Here is a 17,741-nt window from a genome sequence, read left to right as displayed (position 1 = left end):
GACTAACCCATGGTGGTCGTTATTAATATGTAGCATTACACCTAATGTCACCCAATTTGCAAATAGAGATTCTCCACCTTCATATGCAGCCTGTGTTTCTTCTATATACTGATGACTGATGGAGTCTATTTCTTGTTAAATGTCTAAGAAACTCAAAAACAAGCTAGATGTAAACCATCAAAATGAAAGCAGTTTTCGAATGCAATACAACAATAACCATGGACAAACTTATAACTGGGTTGTATATTTTCCATCAAACATTGACGATTTCCCACCAACTGTTCAAGCAGCATCTGAAATGGTACAATTGAATGCTCCGCTTCCCTTTTCTATTTGTAAAATTATGTGGTGTTCGAATGATTCACATATTCAAGAAGCGACTAGTCTAAGGCTCTTCGGATAAGAGCTTCCTCAATTATATTAAAATCTATGAAATCATCATAAAACAAAGTGTGGCTAACTTGCAAATGCCTTATTAAACTGCCATTGAAGCTGCCTGGATTCTCGTTTGGTATAAAACGGCAAAGCGGACAGGACACAGGTCTCCTTTCGGATCTGTGATGAGTGATACAGTGATCCAGCAAACTGTCTTCATCCAATTCCCTCTGACAAAATGGACAGACACACCTTGTTGTCTCCTCGAGTTCTTGCAGTGGTCCGTACGTGTCAATGTACTTCTCACAAGTCCTTATGTGTGCCCTCATTTCACTAAGGCAAACCAGGGCATCACACTCGGCGCAGTTCTCGACTTCATTCTTCTGGCTAAGTCTGTCGCTGGAATTCCTTCTGAAGGAAGATATGCCCGGCAATAAGGACAGGTCCACTTCTTGTTCTTTAGACTGGTGGCAATACAGGAGCGGCAGAATCTTGCCACGCGCACTCCACGCGCCCCGGCCCGGCTGGCCCGCACTCACACGTGGCTGCAGCGGGTGCGGACGGGCTGGTGCAGCACCTCCAGGCACTCGGCGCAGTCGAAGGACGCGAGCCGCAAGCCGCAGCGGGGCCCGAGGCGCGGCGGGCGCGGTTTTGGCGCATCGCCGCGCCTCCCTGTTTCTATTTCTAAGGAAACTAGAAAAATTGTATAACATAAAAATCCAAGCTATCAGTTTCTATTTAGGGTTTTCCCTCCCTGTTTGAGAGAGATGGAGAAGAGAAAGCTTCTAGTGGTTTTCTCCAAAGGCCAGAGAAGTATCCTTCCATACCGACACCGGCCTGAAGTCCACACCTAGTGCCCAGGAGAGTCTGGGCTTTCCTGGCTGGTCAGTCAGGTTAGAGAGTTCATTCTGAAGTACAGGTGGGATTTCCCTCCATCGCCAGTGGGATCAGAAGAGTCGCACTTTGAAATCCAGCCTTGTGTGGCAGGACTTGCAGCTTGCGGTGACGGCTGCATGGGAGCTGGAATCATTTTGAAAATGCATCACAGCTCTCTTGGGTCCCTCTGCTGGAGGACCACAGCCGGCTGGGCCTTCCGGGATTCATGCTGCTTGCGGAGCAGGGTGTCTCCCACTTTACTGAGGCGGTTGGCTGCTGTTCCTTGGGTCTGGAAGGCCCAATGGGTCCTCTGTCCTGCAGGCCACTGTGGCTGCCTGGTGACCTCTGTGGCCCCAATGATCTCACGCAGAACCTGTGCCGAGTAGGTGCTCTGAACAATCACTCAGTCCATGAACACCGTATTTCCCCACCACTACAAAAGCCCCCCAAATCATGAAAATCCAACACTGTAGGAATTGTTCCGTAATTTCTGGCACATGAACCAAAAAGCAATAATGCTGGTTGTGTTTTTGTCTTGTATTTCATTGTTTAGTAAATGTATAACCAAATTAATTATTTGTTATTTATTTATTTAGTTTTTTTGAGACAGGGTCTCCCTAGGTAGTTCAGGCTGCTCTTAAACTCACGGCAATCTTCCTGCCTCAGTCTCCCCAGTGCTGAGATTACAGGTGTATGCCACCATGGTTGGCATTTATTTGTACTTCTAAACTAGTACACATGTAAATAAAAATCACAAAAGAAGAGGCAAAACCCTTTGCCACATATGAGACACCATTCTGGGTTCAGAGTCTAGACAGGGGACAAAGTCCTGCCCTCAGGAGAAGCAATTGCCTAACTAATGTCCCCTTTGGGCCCAGAATCAATAAGCACATTTTGAGGGTGTTATGGTGCATGCCTATAATCCTAGCACTTGGGAGGCTGAGGCCGGAGGATCGCAGGGAGTTTGAGGCTAGTGTAGGCTACATAGTGAATTCAAGTCCACCTGAACTACATAGAGAGAGCCTGTCAAAAAAACAAAACAAACAAACATGGGGCCAGGGATTTAGCTCAGTTGTTCCACCGCTTGCCTCGCAAGCCCAAGGATCTGAGGTCGATCCCCGATACCAAACAAACAACAATAAGCACAGTCTGACCTGGCACCTGGGGTGGGCATCTGTGGAGCTGGCAGTGGGGCAGTCCCTGCCTGGGTCCTAGTTCATAGGACCATAATGACACCAGTCTCCTGAGGGATTTGGGTTGTCAGGGAGAAGCCTGTGGGATGGTCCTGGTTTGGTTTGGCATTTGCTACCTTGTCCAGTCCTCCTTCAAGTCCTCCCTAATCAGCCAACCTGCCTGATCCCGCAGCCACCGAGAGCAAAGCTTTGCAGGCCCAGCTCAGCCACAGAGCTGGAAAGGGAGCCACTCTGAGCCATTTCTTCTGTGGACAGAGAGCCATGGGTGACTACACTGGAGAAATGAGCCGAGGCAAGCTGTGGGAGTTTGTGCCCAGAGCCATTCACGCTGTGCCTCTAGCAAGGGACACCCAGGCTGAGTCTACCTGCTCTGGAAGCTCCACCGAGGACTGCCACTAGTATTAAGTGTGCATGGCTGGATGTTGCTCAAACTGCAGGATCTGAAAGCACGGACTGCAACACAGAACGGTGGCTTCTTACATGCTGCTCCCTCCACACGTGACGTCCTCTTTCAGTCTCATAGACAGCTCTGGGGTAGATCAAATCCTTGTTTTATAAGAACAGAGAGGGAGGCTCAGCGGTCTAGGCTGCCCAGGGTCACACTACACAGAGTAATGCTAATCACTTATGGGCCCCTCTACCAGGGCTTCCTGTTCTAACCTACTTGACCTTCAAAATGTCCTTGAGAAGGAGGCTGTGAAATTCCCATCCTAACAGGTGCAGGCACTGGACTACAGGGAGGTTCTGTGGGCTCCTGCAGGCATCCAGCTGGCAGACGGCAGAGGAGGTGGATACAGACAGCTCTTTGCCACCATGCTGTCTACAGTCAGTGCTGGGGGCTTGTCTGTGCCACACATGTGTTGAGATCCCACTGTGTGCCGGGCACATGCGGTCACCCCTGCTTGGGGTGACTCGTGGAGCCACATGCTGGTGTCAGTACACCAAAACCTATGTAGAGGGGCCTGAGCGGCAAAAGGGTGGGGATCTCCAGGGGACACTGGGCCTCAGCAGGAAGTCACCCTGCTTTCTGTGCCTGATTTCATCCTGGTAGAGACCCTGGGGTGATGATTACCCTCCCCGGGAACGGAAGCAAGCAAGCTGGCAGGGGTCTCGAGAGCCTACTTATCTCTGGACTTGGACCTTGGCTGGCCTGAGTCACACGCCCAATGCGTGCCTTCCCTATCTGCCTTCCGCACTGCAAAACGGGAAATGCTGTCTATTGCCAGCCCATCAGGAGGCCCCTCCCAGGGGGATTCTGAGGGCAGATTAAGAGGCCTTGAATCGGAATTTCTGCAGAGAGTAATCTTATTTGACATTTGACTAGGCGGCTCTGCCTGGGGAGGGTCTGGAGGTGCAAGACAGGCTCTGATTTGTGTTTTAACAAGTTGGCTTGGGGTGCTGGGCTGGGCCGGGGTTGGTGGGCTCTGGTTGCTCTCCCTCTACCCCAGCTGGAATGCTGAAGGGTGGGGAAGTCACCCTGGGCTTTCTTACATGGATCTTGGCCTCTGCTGACGAATTATATTGTCAGTTTCCTATACAGGACCAGAGGATTAGATGCATTCATTTGTAAAAAGTGCATCAGGTAATGTCTGCCCTTACTGCACACATGAGTACTCTACTCACACCTGGCTTCGGGAGCAGAGGCCTGAGCCTGGCCTGGCTTCCTCCCCTCTATCAACCCTCTGGAGCCCCCCTCACCTCAGGTGGGGACTGGAAGGCCCATCTGGCAGCGCTGAGGATCATGAGCTCATACCCACAACCTGCTTGGCACATACTAGGCCCCTCTGCTGTTTTAAAAAGCTCAAAAAAATAGGCATCAGATTTCTCCAGAGGGCTTTGCTTCAGCTGTTTTTCCTTTTTGACTTCCCTAGTGGGCACCTACGCTAAGTTTCCCACCCTTCAGTTTTGAATCTGCCTCCTCCTCCCAATTGGTCTAACTGCAGATCAACCTTCTGGCCCATTTCGGCCCATTACTTCTGGAAGTGATGCGAACCTTCCTTGACTTCTGACTCCACCGAACCCTGACAGTGATACGGCCTGCTCCCTGGACACTGCCCGTGGGCTGGTGTTGATCATACTGACCACGTGCCAGGTCTGCACATGAGGGCACTTGCTTGATGCTCATAGTGCTTCCTTGAAGCCGGCATGATTATCACATGCCTACTCCTAAAAGTAGGAAAACCAAGGCCCAAGGAGGTCAGATGACTTGCCCAAGGTCACAGCTAGGAAGTGGCAGATTTGAACCCAGGCAGTTTGACTCGAAGCCTCAGCTCTTACCACATTTTGTTATTGCCACCACATAATCCTAGTGTGAATAACCCACAGTGATTTGAAAAAGAAATGTGGTCTTTGTCCTACAAATGTCAGTGCTTTACTTGTTTGCTATATATATACACACATGTAAAGATATTTTACTTCAAGCTGGGCATGGTAGTGTGCCTATAATCCCAACACTCAGGAGGCTGAGGCAGGAGGATTCTTGTGAGTGCAAGGCCAGCCTGGCCTATATAGCAAGACTTTGTCTCAAAAAAGGGGGGGGGGCTGGGATTTAGTTCGGCATCTGCCTCACAAGCGCAAGGGCCTGAGTTCAATCTCTGGTTCCAGAAAAAAAAAGAAGAAAGAAATTTTATTCTAGATTAGAATTTAGAAATTTAGAATTCAGAAATTCTGAATTTTCCAGATTCTATTCTCCTGGTACTTAATCTCTTTCTAAATAAAGCATTCCTTCTAAATCTCACTGGACTGTGTTGTGCTCAAATATAGGCACATTCTTCTCTTGCTTTGTCACCTGGGAGGAGGGAAAACTGCTGACCACATGTTCTTTTCAAGGCTTGAAAATAACTCCAGGTGTCTCAAAGTCTGTCCCAGCCTAATCTGCCCTGAAGACAGAGGGACCTGGCTTCTCCCCACCAGGCTGCCCTCCTGTCCCAGCCCTGAGGGAGGTGTCCAGAGTTCCAGGCCCTCGGGCTGCTTTGCCCATGCCCTAGGCAAGGAGGTTGCATTTAGGGAACACAGGACCCACAGCCAGCCAAACTGTGATGAGTCCTGCACCCCTGCTCAGAAACTAATTTGATCTTGCTTTGTTAATTTATTGTTCATTTGGTTTTGGTATGAGGAATCGAACTCAGGGCCTCTAGCTTCCCAGGAAGGCACTGCGCCACTGAGCTACATTCTCAGCCCCTTTGTTAATTTTATTTTATTTTATTTTGCACTATTGGGGATTGAACCCAGGGTCTTTAAACTGAACTACATCCCCAGACCTTTTTAAAATTTATTTTGAGGCCAACCCATTCAGGACCCCTCCTGTCTCTCAGGAGCTATTCCTATTCCCCATTCCTGTCCCCATTCTTATTCCCAATACACTTTCCTAATTTTTTTTTTTTTTTTTGGTACCGGGGACTGAACTTGGGTCCTTGCGCTTGTGCAGCAGGCGGCGAAACTGAGCTAAATCCCTGGCCCCATTTTCCTTATCTTGACAACAACAAAAAATTATTTTGAGACAGGCTCTTGCTAAGTTGCCTGGGCTGGGCTCAAACTTGTGAATCTCCTGCCTCAACCTCCCAGAGTGCTGCATTACAGGCCTGCACCACTGTGCCTGGCTATTTTGTTATTTTTATATTCCAGAACATCTTGGAATGAAATAAAAATATTAAGAAGTAGGGAAAAAAGGTATCCCAAATCCCTCTTCCTCTGACAGTTGTGTACAGGTTAGGGCTTTGAACCCCGGGGTCTCTGTCGCGGCACTTCAGGGGCGTGGCAAGTGCAAGCTCCTGGATCCTGCCCAGAGGTCCCTGAAATCTGAGTTTGTGTCTGGGCCAGGATGAAGCTCAGTGGCAGAGCGCCTGCCTTGCAAGTGCAAGGACCTGAGTTCCATCCCCTGTACCAAAAAAAAAGAGAAGGGAACTGAATTTGTGTCAAGAACAGCTCTGAACGGTTTCCAGGTCAAACGCTGTTTGTGGAGGCAGGGGACTCTTCTTGGCCTGGGGAGCACATGAATGAGGAGACAAGCCCTAGGTGGAGAAAGAAGACCTAGGGCTAAGGCTCCGGGGGGCGGGAGGAGAGCTAGGGGGCTGGGGCCAGGTATAGGGTGGGTGCACGCGTGCGTGTGCATGTGCTGGGGGAAGCTGCGCTACTGATTTCGAGGTCAGGGTGGGCGCTGTAAGAAGGTGAGACCTAAAGAGGGCGGAGGATTTAGCTGTGCAGGTTTGTGGGAATGGAGTGTTTCAGGCCCTGGGAGCAGCCGGAGTCTGAAAGAACCGAGAACCAAGCGAGCGGAGCCGCAGGAAGGGGCGGCCAGAGAGATAAGGAGGCCAAGGAAGATCTGCGCCCTGGGCGGCTGCGCTGTGGCTGCCCTGAGGGCGGCGATTTCCTCGGCTGGGCGCCTCTGCCCAGACCCCTGGGCCAACGGAAATCAGACCGCTGCGGCCTGTGGCGATGGCTCTGGTCCCGGCTCTTTCTCAATGGGGACGTGGCCCTGAGTGAGCACCCTCTAACCTGTCCCGCCAGTAAGGGCACGGCTGGAACCTGGGTGTGACCCCAGGATGTCCTTTATAATGGTAATGCTGCCACTACTCACAGTAAAACAGGGCCAGTAAGTTAAGTACTCTTATTATTGAGACTTTTAAAAATCAAAAACAGCTCGGTGTGGTGGCCCAGGCCTGTAGCTTGGGAGGCTGAGGCAGGAGAATCACCACTGGTTTGAGGCCAGCCTGAACTACATCTCAAGACCCTGTCTCAAAACAAAACAAAAAGAAAAAATAAAACAAAAATAAATAAAAAAGCAAAAGCATCTTTCTCCAGTGATTTCTCAGGAAAAGAAACGCAAGAGCATAAGGCTTTTGGTCAGGAGGAATGAGCCTAAACGGAATCTCTGCTTTGGGGGCCCCCGCACTCTCCTTCCCTGACTGGGGTGCAGAACATTCGCAAGCAGCCAACGGTCAGTCAGTTGGGAAAGTTTGGAAAGTATTGTGCAAATGATGAAGAAACCCCCCCCATAAAACAGGAGAGGCCAGAAACGCAAAACCACTGGAACACGCGGAGTCATCAAAGGGGGAGCAGAGAGCTTCCAGTCGGCGCACGCGTGGTTTTGCCTGCACGCTGGGATTCAGGGCCCTGAGGCTCCAGGGAACAGCTTTTCCTGCTCAAGACAGACAGGAGCGTTTGGTTTTTGAACGCCAGGGCAGAGGTGGGATGGGCTTGCTGAGCAAACAGGACAGACAAAGAGGCATTCACGCGAGGGGTCGAGGGGTCTCAGGACAGGTAAGAGTCGGCTCTGCAGTCAGCTTGCCCAGTCAAATACCGTCTGCGTTAAACGTTCAAATCCCGTCTGCCTCTCTGTGCTTCAGATTCCTGGCCTGTGTAAGGTATAAAATGACGCCTACCTCCCAGTATGCTGAGTCAATTATGATGAGTAAGTGAATTGATCCATACGAAATCCTCAGCCAGGTACTTGGAATGTCCTAGTTTAAACCACCGCTGGGTGCCTTTGTCTGAGGGTTACATGGGTTCTTTCAAACACTATCTGAGTTTTCTTTTCATTTAATTGAGGATGGCTTATTCAAGGACCTTTTTCAGTGTAGGCACACCTTCAGATCACGGGTCTCTCTTCTTTCTAACCCAAAATTTCCTTAATTTTAGAAAAACCACCCTTCTCTAACCAGAACTGTCCAATAGAAACAGAACACACCATAAATATAATTTCAAGTTTTTCATATGACCATCAGAATTTTTAGTGGCTATATTTCAAAAAGTAAAAAGAGACAGATGAAGTTAATTTTCATTTTTTTCAATTTTTTGAGACAAGGTCTCACTATGTAGTCCTGGCTGGCCTTGAACTCACAAGGATCCTCCTGCCTCAACCTCTCAAGTGCTGGAATTACAGGCGTTTGCCACCATGCACGGCTAATTTTAAAGATATATTTTACAACAGTTAAATAATAAAAATTTGAACAGTATACTTTAACCCAGTATATCTAAAATACAATTTCAACACATAATCAATATAAAAATATTAACGTGACTTTGATTCTTTTTTCCCTACTATGTTAAAATCTAGTACTTTATTTTACAAATATAGCACAACTTGATTTGGTCTAGCCACATGTCAAGTGCTTAACGACCACATGTGGCCACCATGTTGAACAGTGCAGTTAGGAGTCACAGGAGGATGGTTTCGGCAGTGGTCTTGGGTAGGCTGGTCAGGTTGGGCCCCTGCCCCTCATCACACTGTAATAACCAGAAAGCCTTCCCAGATGGGGAGTCTTCTGGTCCTATGGAACAAGGCGGATCCCTATGCAAGCCCTGCAATTCCAAGAGTGTGGTTTTGAACTAAGATGTTGAGCAAGCTCTTGCTTACTCCTAACGATCTTTTCCTTCCTCCCCACTAACTGGAGTTAGCCATTCTCAACTGGCCTTAAGGATTAAATTCTAAAATGATCATGGTCTTCCAGTGACTGTCTTCATCTATTAAGATGCAAATGTTGGACAAAATTTTAGTTAGGAGAAATAAGTTCAAGAGATCTATTTATACAACACAGTGACTGTAGTTAATAACAATGTATTCATGAGTCTTGACGTATCGTAGGATGATATCATCATATGATGATGATACATCCCAGGAAACTCACTATAAGTTGAAAATACTACAAGTGGACACTGCACTCAGTACCCTAACCTCCGGAGCATCCTAGTTGTGGTTCACTGAACATGGTGTCAGTTTTTCCCCTTGTGACCTTGTAGCTGACTGGGAGCCTTGACTTCCTGCCAGAGTGTCATATAGCATGTGGTCAGCTCAAGAAAAGACCAAAATTCAAAATTTGAGGTATGGTTTTCTAAGAATGCTATGGCTTTCATTCCATTAAAAAAAAAAAAAATCCTAAGGAGAATCATCATAGATTGTGGAACTGTCTGTTTTGTTTTTTTTTTTTTTTTTTTTTTGGTACCGGGGATTGAACCCAGGTCCTTGTGCCTGCCCAGCAGGTGGAGAAATCACTTAGCTAAATCCCCAGCCCTGTTTTGTGTTCTTGAAAATCACCAAGTAGATTTTGAGTGAAATGATGCATGTTAATTAGCTGCATTTAGTCTCTGCACAGTGGATACATATTTCAAAACATCACTGTTGGGAGCAATGCTACATAATTCTAGGGAAAAATCATTCGAGTAGGCCAAGTTCTCCTGCCTGCAGGCCAGCTATGGCATTCCAGACATAATTGCATTTTGGCCTCAGGTCACAACTGAGACCTCAGTGATCCCCTGATGCTGTAATCTCCAGGACAAGACCACACCTGCAGGAGACGCCAGGGAGGAACCAAATCTTCATCTGCATAGTTCCTCAGGTTCTTAGATTTCCACTGCCCCCAGCCTTTTGTTACGCCTTGTTTATCCCAACGTGAAGTACTGAACTCTGCATTTCACTTGTTACATCTGTTTCCCCAGGTACTGAATAAAAGGTGCTGCAAGCTAGGGGGGGTCTCTGTCTTTGCTATCCAGAGCAGCACTGATCAGACCCAAAGCTCAGCTTCTTCTCAGTCTCATTTTTCTACCTTTCCTGTAATTCGCCGTGTGCTGCCGTGGCTCGCAGGAGACTAGGACTTACTGCAGAGGTTCTGTTAACATCCCCTTCCCCTGTTCCCTACACATCACTTTGTACATGACACATACATAGTTTTGTCAGTTAAAAAAAGATGCAGATGTTGGGATCATACCATCATTAAATCATCAGCTGAGACTAGGAGAGTTGAGAGTGATTGGGATGGAAAGAGAATGTCTTTTTAGGTTCTATTTGGAAACTTTGAGAAGTGGCATTGTTTAAAAGCAGGAAAGCCCTCCGAGTGGATTCTTCAGGCCCCTTATTCCAACAGGAACCTCATTAGCCAAAGGCAACAGCTATGAGGTGGAAGCAATTAGTGTTCTGGGTACCTTGGGTTTACTTTTTCCAAGTGATTGAATCTAAACATGAAAACCACACCAGGAGTCCTTGGAAGGAGAAATTCTGTAGACTGCTGCCCATGCACTCCCACCAGTGTGAGAGGAGCGCCACCCCTGCCCCTGAAGCACCTCCTTTGATCCTACCCAAGGACATTTCCGGTGGTCATGGTTAAGGTAGGATGTACTTTAGGGAGGAGTCTGGTTTGATTTTGAGGACAAACCCCTCTTCTTACCCCTTTGTCTCCCCATTTTGTCATTTTGAGATGGATTTGCATTTCTTTCTGCCAGTCCATTATTGTACATAAGTTTGAAGGGAATCTTATTTCTCTATTTCCAAGTTCTTCCCCAGGAGCTAGTAGTCTTATCATTTCTACAGAGGCTCTGGAGAATGAAAAGAAACACTTATTTCATTTGTTACAAGGCGTGGACTGTCTGTTAACTGCCAAGTATTCTTTCCCTTCTGCCTTCCTGACTGCCGTGTACTAGTTGGGTTTTTTTTTCCCCTCTCAATCTACAGTATTGCTTGGAGGCAAATTACTTTTTTAATTCTTTTAAAAATTTATTTTGAGGGCCAGGGATTTAGCTCAGTGGTTCTGCCACCTGCCTCGCAAGCACAAAGACCTGAATTCGATCCCCGGTACCAAAAAAAAAATTTTTTTTAATTAAAAATTTATTTTGAGACAATCTCACTAAATTTCCCAGGCAGAATTTGAACTTATGATCCTCCTGCCTCAGCCTCCTACAATGTTGGGATAATAGGCATGTGCCATTATACCCAGCTGTTGTTCTGTAGAATTTGAAGTAGTCAATAAAAGAAGAAGAAATGTTTATCATCCCCATGTCTAAAGAATACCACTGCGAACTTTATGGTAATCAACAGTGCATTTTCTTCTGGTACAGAAAATCTGCATCCTCGGTATAACCCTTGTGTGAAACCAAGACTGTCACATGAAAACAATTCAGTACAGAGTTTGTTCAGTTATTCATTCAGTGCCTTGGAGGAATGTCCAGAATCATGCTAAGCTAATCCAGAGTGTATTTTAGTTTATTTTAGGATATCATCAAATAAAAGTCATCAAAATGCAGAGCATTTCATTACAGTGAGAAAAGTAATTGATACAAGCATAGATGTCAGGCTTTTGGGTGGAGCAAGGTTATATCTTTTTTTTTTTTTGGTACGGGGATCAAACTCGGGACCTTGTGCTTCTGAAGCAGGCAGCAGAACCACTGAGCTAAATACCTGGCCCTATCTTATTATTTTTTTAAATTTTTATTTTATTGGTACATTTTAGGTATACAATATAATGATATTCATCATTGGAAATTTGCACCTTTACATAACCTCTCTTGGTTCTTATTTTTCCCCCTTCCCCTGCCCTCCCTTCAACCCCTCCATCCCTCCCTATTTACAAAGACTTTGTTTCTATTTTTTCATTTTCTCATATTAATTCCATTCCCTTCTTTCCTTTCTCCAATGTCTCCCACTTCCCCTTCCCCTTTGCCCCTTTTCTTCCTATTTCACATTATCTATTATACCTTTTAGTCCTTATATCTTTTTGTTCTTTTTTTGTTGTTGTTCTTTATAGAGATTAAAAGTTAAAATTCACCACAAGAAAAATTTTTACCATCTCAGTACAATGAAGTTCCTAAAAAGCATTTCAGCCCAGCATGGTGGTGCATGCCTGTAATCTCAGTAGCTGGCAGGCTGAGGGAGGAGAATTGCCATGAGTTTGAGGCCAGCCTGAACTACATAGCAAGACCCTGTCTCAAAAAACCAAAAAAAAAAGCATTTTTCTTAGCACTCATTTTTCATTTTTGTGACCAAGACTAAAAGAAAAAAAAAAAGCAGCTAGGAACTACAGTGTAGTAACTCAATTGGTCAGTGTGGTTAGCCTCTGGAGAGTGACATGAAAAGACCGTTGAAGATCTGGTTCATGTTCTGTGGTTACAAATCTAGGGGCAAGAGCTTCCCTCTTCCTTTGTGCCTGGTAAGCTCAAATAGATGGCAGGTATGTGAGTGTAATTTGGGGACCTGTGTTTTGGGGAGAAGGAAGTAGGACTGCAGTTGGGCTGTGCAGCCCAGGAAATGCTGTTGCCGAGTTTGGGGCCACAGGGAGCTCAGCAGGCTGAGGCACTGGAACTGGAATCAACCAGCAAGTTATTCTGGGGACATCCCAAGCTACCTAGTGCCCCAGGACAGGGTATAAAAAGAGACACAGGGCCGGGGATTTAGCTCAGTGGTTTCGCCGCCTGCTGCGCAAGCTCAAGGACCCAAGTTCAATCCCTGGTACCAAAAAATAAAAAATAAATAAAGGGAGACACAGAGAGTCACACTGAATTGCCAAGGCAGGATGTGGCTGCCTCCCTTCTCCAGATGGGAGGGGACAAGGAATTGATCTTTTAAATTCCTCCTTGCAACTCCCCAACTGCCACCCTGTCCACAGCAATTATTTACTAATTTTTAATTTAATAAAATAATCAACTGAAGATACAAAAAGTAATTGTGGAATAGCATTATGAGTGTGTCCTAGAAAAAGAGGTAAGATTTAAGAAGCCAATAAGGACAACTTCCATTGATTTCTTTTTTGTTTATTTGTTTGTTTGTTTGTTTTGGTACCTGGGATCAAACTCACGACCTTACTGCTTGTGAGGCGGGCAGGCAAGGTGCCACTGAGCTAAATCCCCCACCCCCTTTGATTTCTTTTGAAGGATATCATTCCTCCTACTCCTTTGTCATTCCTGTTCCCTTAGGGTCTGAAAATTTCCCGGAGTGGTTTGTTTCCAACACTTTGACCCCTGTGAAAATACTCCAAGACAAACAGCATATTCCCATTCCCATCACTTGCATCAGTGATATTCAGCATTTGGCTCTTCCATTGGCTCTTCAAAGCCCTACACATTTTGGAATTGGGATTTCATCTTCTAGACTCAAGGTGGCAGTTGTTATGGTAGTACTGGGGATTGAATCTAGGGCTCTAAACTACAGCCCTACCTCCTTTTTTAAAATTTATTTTGAAAGACAGGGTCTCACTAAGTGGCCAGGCTTGATTTGAACTTGTGATCCTCCTACCTCAGCCTCCCAAGTAGTGAGAATTACAGGTGTGAACTACCACACTCAGTTTGGATTTATTTTATTTTTTTATTTTTTATTTTTGGTACCGAGGATCCTACTTGGGACCTTGTAATTGTGAGGCAGGCAGCAGAACCACTGAGCTAAATCCCCGGCCCTGCATTTAATTTTTTTTTAGGGGATTTTTAGCAGCAGAACTGAGTAGAAAGATCAGAAATTTCATACATCATCTCTGCTCTTGTTTATCTTCTCAAATTAGGGACCATGGTGAGGGAGCTCCTCCTCTCCTCTTCCAGGCCAAGATTAAAACATTAAGTTCCTGGCCGGGGATTTAGCTCAGTGGTTTCGCCACCTGCTGCGCAAGCAAGCGCAAGGACCCGAGTTCGATCCCCGGTACCAAACAAAACAAAAAAAAACAAAAAACATTAAGTTCCCCAACTTCTAGATACCTGGGAAGGTGTCTGGAATAGAATCATTGAGAGTTTTAGAGGCAGGATCCTGCTTTTAAAGAAACTGTATGGTTTCAGTGACCACAAGGGAGGAGCTAGGGAAGCAGCTGGTGGGCTGGGAGGGGCCTCTGTCCCACAGACCCCGTCCATGGGCACCGTGGGGGCTGCTCCCCAGGGACCAGAGGTGTGGAGGTACCTTCCTGTTGGGTCCACAGTCTCCCCACCCACTTCAGGAGAGTAGGAAGGGGATGGGAGATTGTGAGGTATTTGCCCTGGGCCCTTCCCAGCTGTGTGACTAGAGGCCAGTATTGGAACCCTTCTGGATTTGCTTGTTTCCCACATGAGTATGTTGTGACCTACATGGTATCTTTTTTTTTTTTTTGAGACGGGGTTTCCTTATGTAGTTCAGGCTGGGGTTGAACTGGCAGCGATATCCTCCTGCCTCAGCCTCCCAGAGCATTGGGATTACAGGTGTGTGCCACCATGCCTGGCTTCTAGACTGTATCTAAAGTCCCTTCTATTCTAGAAATTAAAAAAAAGAATACAAGCATCATCCTTTTTTTTTTTTTTTTTTTTTGGTACCGGGTATTGAACTCAGGACCTTGCGCTTTCGAGGCAGGTGGTGGAACCACTGAGCTAAATCCCCAGCCCATAAGCATCATCCTTTAAGCCACCAGAAACATGATCTACTTGCTGTTCAGTTTTTCAGTGCAGTACTTAGTTCAGACTCAAGACCTTCTCCAGAAAGAGCTAAGAAAAAGTTCCAGAGGCTCCCTAGTGGTGGAATCTTTAACTTGGGGATTTAAAAAATACATGAGCTGTCTTGTGTGGTGGTGCATACCTATGATCCCACCATTTGGGAGGCTGAGGCAGGAGGATCTCTGAACTCATAGTGAGATCAAGGACAGCCTGAACTACATATAGAGACCCTCAAGAAACAAAAAGCCGAAATAAACAAATAAAAGAAATGAGCCTTGGAGCCGTCCCTCTGAGCAGTTTTGTTGTGCTACTCTTGGTATCTCTTCTGAAAACCTCAGTGCATCCTGAACAAATTATGATCCTGGGAAGACTCAAGTGCTCTCAACAGATTCCCCTCCTAAGACCACCCAGAAACCAGTAATTAGTGAAAAGTGAGGTTTGTGTTGCTTTCGGGGGTTACTGTATTACACAACAAGGAATTGATTTGCTGCGTCCCAGGGTCTTAGTCTATTTTCTGTTGCTATAACTGTATACCTGAGACCAGGTAATTTGTAAGGAGAAGAAATTTATTTCTTCGAGTTCTGGAGAGTGGGGAACCGAGGAGCTGGGCCTGGCGACTGCTCTGTGACTGGGAGGGGCTCTTCTGCACCAGAGCAGAGTGGAGGGCGCCACATGGCCAGACACAAAGCTGCCGGCCTGGGTCTCTCTCCCTCTTCTCCAGTGCCATCAGGGGTGTCCTTTCCGGGTGACCTCATATTACCCCAATCACTTCTCAAGACCCAACCTCCAGGCACCATCAACATGTGACTTTGGAGATTTATGTTTGCAGCACATGGGCTTTTGGGGGGCACATCCAAACCACGGCACAGGGTGCTCATTAGGAAATAAAGGTGCCTGTTTTATGGGCGACTCAACTAACTGTGAAGTAAAGGAGATGCGATTTCAGATTGCCTGGTAAACGATGGACTAAGTTTGGAATAGAATTTGGTTTTTGAAATTCTGGAAACCAGGCCAGGGATTTAGCTCAGCAGCACCGCACCTGCCTGGCAAACGAAAGGTCCTGAGTTCGATCCCCGGTACCAAAAGAAAAAAATTCTGGAAACCATGCACATGAGAGGCTGAGGTTTAGGGAGAGGCCAAAGTCCTCCTTAGTTAAGAGAGGAAGTGTGGGACAAGAGGATGGTCCCCAGCCTAGAGGGGCGCTGCCAACGCAGCCCCCACACTGTGATATTTGCTTTCACGGCCTCCTCTTCCTAGGTGCCCTCACTTCCTCAGGACTCCAGCAATGGAGGTGTGAAGAACAAGGAGCTGGCATTGCTCAGGTGGTAAGTTGGGGAGAAAGGTTCAGGCCCAGGCCTGGCTGCTTCGTGCATTCCTCCTGCTCCTCCACAAATTGAGGAGAGGACCTGGGAACTAAGCTTGAAAGAGGGCTATTTGGGCAAAGAAACCATCAGCTGTCAGTAACAGAAGAGCTAATACCAGTGAACGCTGCAAGTTTTTTTATGCCAAGATGTATTTCATGCAAGAATGAAGGATAGATTTTCTTTAGAACTAACCCTACTGCAGAGAGCAACGTGCAGATGCAAATGGGTTGCAGATCCATCCTCCACAGCTGGCCTGTGTGCAGGGCAGCCATCGTCCTCCCATCTACCCTGTCCATCCCACCAGTTTCCCGCTGGACAAGGTCCACAATTCTTCTGTCCAGTCCAGAGGCCCCAGCAGCCCTTCCACGCTGTGACCACATCCCAAGCTGGACTAGGTCTTGGCTGATGAGCAGTCAAGGCCCTGAGCCGAGTACAGCCTCAGATGAGCTGGCACAAAGTTCTGCCCAGCCGGTGCAGCCCGGCACAGGGCACCTGTCTGCCAGAACAGCAGCCCGAAGCCCTCCTCTGGGGAGAGTCTGACAGATGCTATAGGTCGCTGAGGTAAAGGTTGCATGAGCTTCAACTGGCTTTGAAAGGGAGATGCTAGACACTCTCCGAAGCCCATAGATGTTCTGGGTGTGGAACTGAAGAAGCAGGCCCTGGTCGTGGAGCAGCAACACTGTGCTGATATTTCCTAGGGTACAGCTCACTGGCCAAAGTGAAAAAGATCTGGACTGGGGGCGGGGTGGGGGTTAAGTTCAAAAATGGCCTTGGGGTACCGGATGTGGTGCTGCTGGAGGTTTCTGTAGAGGCAGCTCCCTGGAGATCTGAAGTCTGATACGATGCCTACTGAGACTGCCACTCACTGGCAAGCTCCAACGAATTAGCTTAGCTACATCCTGCTGGGAAAACTTCTCACTGCTGTGTCTGCTTCTAAAAATGCCTGAAGCACCCACAGAAAGAGATACAGGCTTTCTTTCATCTGCAGTACCCGCAGGCCCAACAGCACCATGATGCTCCTGCAAAAGCTTTTTGAAGATCACCACGACCTACAATCAGGGAGGCTGAGGCAGGAGGATTGCAAATTCAAGCTCAACCTGGGGAATTTAGCAAGAACCTGTCTCAGAATAAAAAAATGGGCTGGGGATGTAGCTCAGTGCAAAGGCCTTGGGTTCAATCCCCAGTACTTAAAAAAAAAAAATCACCATGATCCAGAGAAAGAAAAAAATGAAAAATCCAGATGAGAAAAGTCCCTCAAGTGATCATTTTCAAGCACAAGTTCTAATCAGCTGACAGGCTTTGCAGGAAACCTTTGTTTTTTTTTGTACCGGGGATTGAACTCAGGACGTCGCACTTGCAAGGAAGGCGGTAGAACCACTGAACTAAATTCCCGGGTGCAGGAAACCTATTGAAGCTATTGACAGGAACTGTTGTTTTGGTACCAGGGTTTTAAATTGATGGGTAGGACAAAAAGAGACCAAAGACAAGCTCTGACGTTTCAAGCTGAAACCAATACTGTACTCCACAGCGGGGAGCTTGCTGGGTTTGTGTCTGGAGTCGGTGCTGTGCTCCGAGGAGGCCCTAGGGTGCAGGACCCACTTCTGGCTAGGTCGGAAGAGAGCCACATGTGCACCCTTTCTGCCCTTATACCACTGCTGCTCAGGGTTAGATTCTAGAGGCTGTTCTTAGCCGGAAACAGTGAGGAATCCGCAGGAAGTCCACAACAAGGGAAGGGAAACCCCGCCCTTGCATGTAATGACCGGCAAGGGAACATAAAATGGAAAGTGGA

The 17,741-nt window shown here is 47.1% G+C and overlaps 2 pseudogenes; both read right to left on the bottom strand.

The window, feature by feature from the left end:
* Positions 1 to 290: 290 nt before the first annotated feature.
* Positions 291 to 4,569, bottom strand: LOC147825583 (E3 ubiquitin-protein ligase RNF125-like; annotated as a pseudogene).
* Positions 4,570 to 15,859: 11,290 nt separating this feature from the next.
* Positions 15,860 to 17,579, bottom strand: LOC110349551 (NAD-dependent protein deacetylase sirtuin-3-like; annotated as a pseudogene).
* Positions 17,580 to 17,741: the final 162 nt, after the last annotated feature.

Source organism: Heterocephalus glaber, unplaced genomic scaffold (assembly GCF_053883595.1).
Source record: "Heterocephalus glaber isolate CG9 unplaced genomic scaffold, H.glaber_assembly_v1.0 deba00001497, whole genome shotgun sequence".
Lineage (NCBI taxonomy): Eukaryota > Metazoa > Chordata > Mammalia > Rodentia > Bathyergidae > Heterocephalus > Heterocephalus glaber.
The sequence above is the reverse complement of the archived record's forward strand: the minus strand, read 5'-3'. Positions and strand labels throughout refer to the sequence as shown.